The sequence below is a fragment of the Triticum dicoccoides genome, chromosome 5B (genome assembly GCF_002162155.2).
Source record: "Triticum dicoccoides isolate Atlit2015 ecotype Zavitan chromosome 5B, WEW_v2.0, whole genome shotgun sequence".
NCBI classification, from domain to species: domain Eukaryota; kingdom Viridiplantae; phylum Streptophyta; class Magnoliopsida; order Poales; family Poaceae; genus Triticum; species Triticum dicoccoides.
Genome location: NC_041389.1, coordinates 101,415,769 through 101,422,172, shown reverse-complemented (window position 1 = coordinate 101,422,172; position 6,404 = coordinate 101,415,769).

The following is a 6,404-nucleotide window of genomic DNA, read 5'->3' as shown; positions in this document are numbered from 1 at the left end:
TGTTCTTCCTCTCATTTTCTTCCCTAGCATTAGTTGCTTTGGTGGGATTTGAGAGAGAAGGACTTGGGCACTCTGTGTGCCCTTGCCATTGCATTTGTGCATCGGTTTGAGTTTTCCATGGTGATACGTGGAAGTTACAAGTTGAGAAGCTTATTACTCTTGGGTGCTTGGTGCCCTTGAGCTTGTTCCTCTTGGGTGCTTGGGCACCCTAGTCGGTTGGTGGTGTTCGGAGCTCAATCATTGTGGTGTAAAGCTCCGGGCAAGCGTCGGGGTCTCCAATTAGGTTGTGGAGATCGCCCCGAGCAATTTGACGGGTGACCGCCCCCAAGGGTTGCCAAAGTGTACGGGTTCGGTGACCGCCCCCAAGGGTTGCCATTTGTACGGGTTCGATGACCGCCCTCAAGGGTCCCTTAGTGGAATCACGGCATCTTGCATTGTGCGAGGGCGTGAGGAGATTACGGTGGCCCTAGTGGCTTCTTCGGGAGCATTGTGCCTCCACACCGCTCCAAACGGAGATTAGCATCCGCAAGGGTGTGAACTTCGGGATACATCGTCGTCTCCGCGTGCCTCGGTTATCTCTTACCCGAGCCCCTTTACTTATGCACTTTACTTTGTGATAGCCATATTGTTCTTTGTCATATATCTTGCTATCACATAGTTGCTTATCTTGCTTAGCATAAGTTGTTGGTGCACATAGGTGAGCCTAGTTGTTGTAGGCTTTGTGCTTGATAAATTAACCGTTAGGTTTATTCCGCATTTGTTCAAGCCTAAACCGTAATTATTTTAAAGCGCCTATTCACCCCCCCCCCCTCTAGGCGACATCCTCGATCTTTCACTGTGTCTCGGTCATCCGTTTCTCAAACACCTTGTAGTGCGAGAAATCCAACGGAGGAGATCAAGTCTTGCGGGGAAAAGTGCGCAAACCTCTGCAGAGTGTACTAACTAATCATGGTTAGCCGTGTCCCCGGTTATGGATGTTTTGAGTATCTAGTTTCTTGGATTATCATGTGGATCTCATCATGTTACTTAATTTAATTTGATTGGGTTAATGATGAAGCTTAATTGGGATTGAGTTGGAGGAACCTTCTCAATGTTTAACAACCACCATGATAGTTAAATAAAATGTATTCCTTTGTTGTAGCGAAAAATTGGCTTTATGCAAAATTGTAACCATAGAGCTTTCCACCAGCCTTATATGCATGTAGTGATAGCATTATTCTGTTCATTACTCTCTATCTGTTACATTACCAGCATATTCCATGTGCTGACCCGTTTTTGGGCTGCAACGTTCATGTTGTAGACTTTTCAGACGACGAGTAAGGTGCCTTAGGTCGTGATCTTTCACTCAGTGATGCCGTTGGAGTTGATGGACTCGCTTTATCTTCCAAGCCTTCTGCTGTTATCGTATTTAGATGGCCTTAAGCCATATTTATTGTAATAAGTTCTCTTTTGAGACATTCGATGTAATAAGTGTGTGATTGCTACTCTGTTATAAATCCTTCAAGTACTGTGTGTGTCAGCATTACCGATCCAGGGATGACACTGATGCATAGAGATCAGACTGTTTGAGGTCTGGTCGCTACAAGGGCACCCGTGGATACGGTTAGCCATGGAAAGTGAAAGTAATGGTGGAAACAGGAATAAACTTTATTTTCTGTTTGGGAACCGCCTATGATGTACTCCTTCCGTCGCATAATATAAGAACATTTTTGACACTAGTATAGTGTTAAAAACATTCTTATATTTTGGGACAAAGGGAGTATCTAGCATGGAAAGTGTTGGGAGCTCTAAGTCGTTTTCGTTGGTGGGAAAAGTATGCCTCTCAAAATCTTTTTATTTCTCAATTTTTGCTTTGAGCTCTGGCACCTCTACAAATCCCTACTTCCCTCTACGAAGGGCCTTTCTTTTACTTTATGCAATTTTTATTTTGAATTTGAGTCTCCACCTTCTCTTACAAAGCACCAACTAAGGGGCACTATGATTGTATTTGAGCATTGGGTGTAGCTAATATTCGAGTGTGTTTCATGAATGGATCAATGGTTGAGCATAACGGGCTAGGGATAGGTTGCTTTAGTGTTGATATTTTGAAAGACATGGTTGCTTGTTGGTCTGCTTGAGTATTAAAGTCTTCATGTCAAAACTAGACTATTGCTTTGAACCATATAAAAGTCCAAATGTCCATACTATAATGAAAAGAAATGTGATGAACATGTTAGGCAGCATTCCACATCAAAAAATATGTTTTTATCATTTACCTACTCGAGGACGAGCATGAATTAAGCTTGGAGATGCTGATACGTCTCCAACGTATCTATAATTTTTGATTGTTCCATGCTATTATATTATCATTCTTGGATGTTTTACAATCATTTTATAGTCTTTTATATCATTTTTTGGTACTATCCTAGTGACATAGTGCCCAGTGCCAGTTGCTGTTTTCTGCATGTTTTTTACATCGGAGAAAATCAATACCAAACGGAGTCCAAACGCAGCGAAACTTTTTGTGGATTTTTTTGGGACCAGAAGACATCTAGTGGGTCAGGAACGCACCTGAGGGGAGCACAACCCACCAGGGCACGCCTGGGGGCACAAGCGCGCCCCGGTGGGTTGTGCCCTCCTTGTTGGCCTCCCGCACCGCCTCTTTGCTCTATAAATACCCCTATATTCCAGAAACCCTAGGGAGTTGACGAAAATCAATTCCAGCCGTCGCAGAGTCCTGAACCACCAGATCCAATCTAGACACCATCTCAGAGGGGTTCATCGTGTCAATTGGTGCCTCTTCAATGATGCATGAGTAGTTCTTTGTAGACCTACGGGTTCGTAGTTTGTAGCTAGATGGCTTCCTCTCTCTCTTGATTATCAATACAATGGTCTCTTGGAGATCCATATGATGTAAGTCTTTTTGCGATGTGTTTGTTGGGATCCGATGAACTTTGAGTTTATGATCAGATCTATGTTTTTATCCATGAAAGTTATTTGAGTCTTCTTTGATCTCTTATATGCATAATTGATTATAGCCTCATATTTCTTCTCCGATATTTGATTTTTGATTGGCCAACTTGATCTATTTATCTTGCAATGGGAAGATGTGCTTTGTGATGGGTTGGATCTTATGGTGCTTGATCGCAATGACAGAAAGGGAAATGACACGTATGTATCGTTGCTATTAAATATAACAAGATGGGTTCTATTTCTACATAAATAGATATTGTCTACATCATGTCATCGTTCTTATTGCATTACTCCATTTTTCCATGAACTTAATACACTAGATGCATGTTGGATAGCGGTCGATGTGTGGAGTAATAATAGTAGATGCAGGCAGGAGTCGGTCTACTAATCTTGGACGTGATGCCTATATAATGATCATTGCCTGGATATCGTCATGATTATTCTAAGTTCTATTAATTGCCCAACAGTAATTGTTTTCCCACCGTTTGCTAATTTTCTCGAGAGAAGCCACTAGTGAAACCTACGGCCCTCGGGTCTCTTTTCATCATATTTGCCTTTCCGATCTATTTTCCTTTTCTTTTATTTTCAGATCTATTAAACCAAAAATGCAAAGTACCTTGCTGCAATTTATTTATTCCGCGATCTATTTATCCTATCTACCACATTCATCTCACGTTATGTTGCCTACTTGAGACGCCGTACCCAAAAGGGATTGACAACCCCTTCAACACGTCGGGTCGCGAGTATTTGTTATTTGTGTGTAGGGGTTGTTTACGTGGTGTTAGGAGGTTCTCCTGCAGATTCGATAACCTTGGTCTCATCACTGAGGGAAATACCTACCGTCTCTATACTGCATCATCCCTTCCTCTTTGTGGAAATACCGACGTAGTTCTAGCAGACATCAACATTTCCTTAACTATTACTCCCTCCGTCGCAATAAGTGTCGTTGATTTAATATAATTATAAGTACAGTGACACTTTAGTTGTACTAGTAATTGTGCACGTGCAACACACGTGTAACCAATAGTTATATTGTCTTAAAAACATGACGTGAAATAAATCTAGTCATACAAAAGTCAATTACCAACAATTGGATTTTTCTTTCGCTAGTAGCTAGAAATCCGAATCAGGGCTTAGGCATTTCTCAAACACAGCTCCCATATGCTTCTCTACAAACGCTTGTTAGGGCTTTTCCGCCCAGGTAGTGTTTGAAAACAAAGAATCTTCTTCACTCAAAAGTTAATAAAGTTTCAAGCATTCCAAATGTCATGAGAATGACAGAGATATCATCCTGCTTGACCTGACAAAAACATGTAAACTGAAAAACTGAGAATAATTTGATGGGGTACTAATTTAGTTTAAGAAAACTTTCAAAAAGAGAACATACATATTCCATACTACCAAGGCATAGTATGAAAGTGTGTTCATGCTCACCATAGGTAATATATTGGTTAATTATTTTGTTTCCTTAAACTAAGAAACCTTCAGAAAAATTATGGCTTCTTTATTACCATTTCTATTTACACAAGACTAACAAGTATTGTTGATTCGCTGGTCTGCACAAAGAAGATTATAAGCATGCTCCCTGGCAACTATTTTAAAATGTGAACACAATTAGAATCCTGAAATTGGATAAAAAATATTTGGTAAATAAAAGGAAATGTGTGCTCCAGCCACTGCTGTGAATACAAAGATATAATCTCGAACCAGAACATGTATGTAATTAAACTCATCTCCTGAAGTATGACGATATAATTATGGGAATCCTTTATAAGGATCAGAGAATCTCAGTCCAAGGATTTCACCAGCTTAGCCAACATTACTTATATAAAATTTTAGTTTATTGAAAAAATTCCCTAACTCCAAATTGTCTCACAAAGAAGAAAGAAGAAAGCCCAGATAAATAATACACATGCATGCGGTCAGAGGCGGAGGACGAAAAATTTAAGGTGGGACGAACTTTATGCGGAACCATAATATTAAATACACACTAACGGTGCACATTAATATTTTCATGTGATCCTTAATAAAATAACCAAATACAATGAAAATGCAATACATACCGATAATGAAGCTCTCAATGCCGTCTAGAAGACCCAGGCTGGCAGTGCCTAACAATTTAATATATTTTTGCATTTTTTGAATAATACATTCATACTCCCTCCATTCCTAAATATAAGTCTTTTTAGAGATTTCAATATAGACTACATGTGGAGCAAAATGAGTGAATTTATACTCTAAAATACGTCTATATACATCCATATATAGTTCATACTGAAATAAAAATTATATTTAGAAACGGAGGGAGTACATTTCTATATTTATGAACATACACTTTCATAAAATGTTCGTGCATTTCCACCAAAAAAAGAAACAAAAACAATGCAAAAAAGGTAATAAGTGAAAAATACAAAAAATAAAACCAAAGAAAAAGATGAAACTAAGACAAAAAAGGCAAATCCCTACATGAGCTGGCCCATACAGCGGAGTAGCAAGCGTTATAGTAGCAATCAAGGGAAAGAGGATGTTGCAGCTGTTAGAGATGCCGACTAGGTTGAAAGGTTCATCAAGGTGGAGCTAGGAGACTAAACCATGACAGAAAGCAGACCATGGGGGCGATGGCTGTGACTTGTGTGCGCAATAGCGTAGGTATAAAAAAATATGTAGCGATTCAAGGTATGGCGGCCGCCAGACCTTGCCCACTGGGGTCCTCCGCCAGTGCATGCGGTGGCGGAGTTTGATGAAGATTGTTGAGGGGGAGAAAAAGATAAGTTATGCATGAGCTCCTAGAAATCTCTGATATTAACGCCTAATAATTGAGTGTACACTTGAGAGTTTTCCTCTAGTAGGAGGTGGGGGGGGGGGTGCCCCCCTTTGGCCCCTATGCAGTTTATCACGAAAAGCAACCTGATAGTGAGACATGAATAAGACTTGGCACTTCTAGTTACATTGTTGGGTTAAGGTACGCAAGAACAAAACTTCTAGCGTGTACTGAAATAAAATATCAGAGATGTTTTCACAAAACTCAGTTGTGTTTTGCAACATCATAAATCATACCTAAATTCATAAAGTGATAAAAACAACCACTAACTCATCTCCTAGAGCTTGATTTACTAACAATACATTTCCGAGCAGTTGAACTATCACAACTGAATAACTCAATATCTACACTTACATCTAGAATCTCGCGGGCATCCACTAATTCATGCACAAGCCCATTTGAGAAAAAAATGCAAATAATCTCACATCAGGGGGATAGAAAAAACAAATGTCACCTCATATAGGAATACATATGGCAGTTGTGTTCATGAAGCAGTCATGGATGTAGTTCTAGCCACTCCACTACTACAAGTCCCTATTCCAAAGCATCCTTACCCAATGAGCAAGCGCGGGGGATGGCCGTTGCGGAGTAGGCACATGCAACGGCAGAGCTACATAGATTTTTTAGGCGG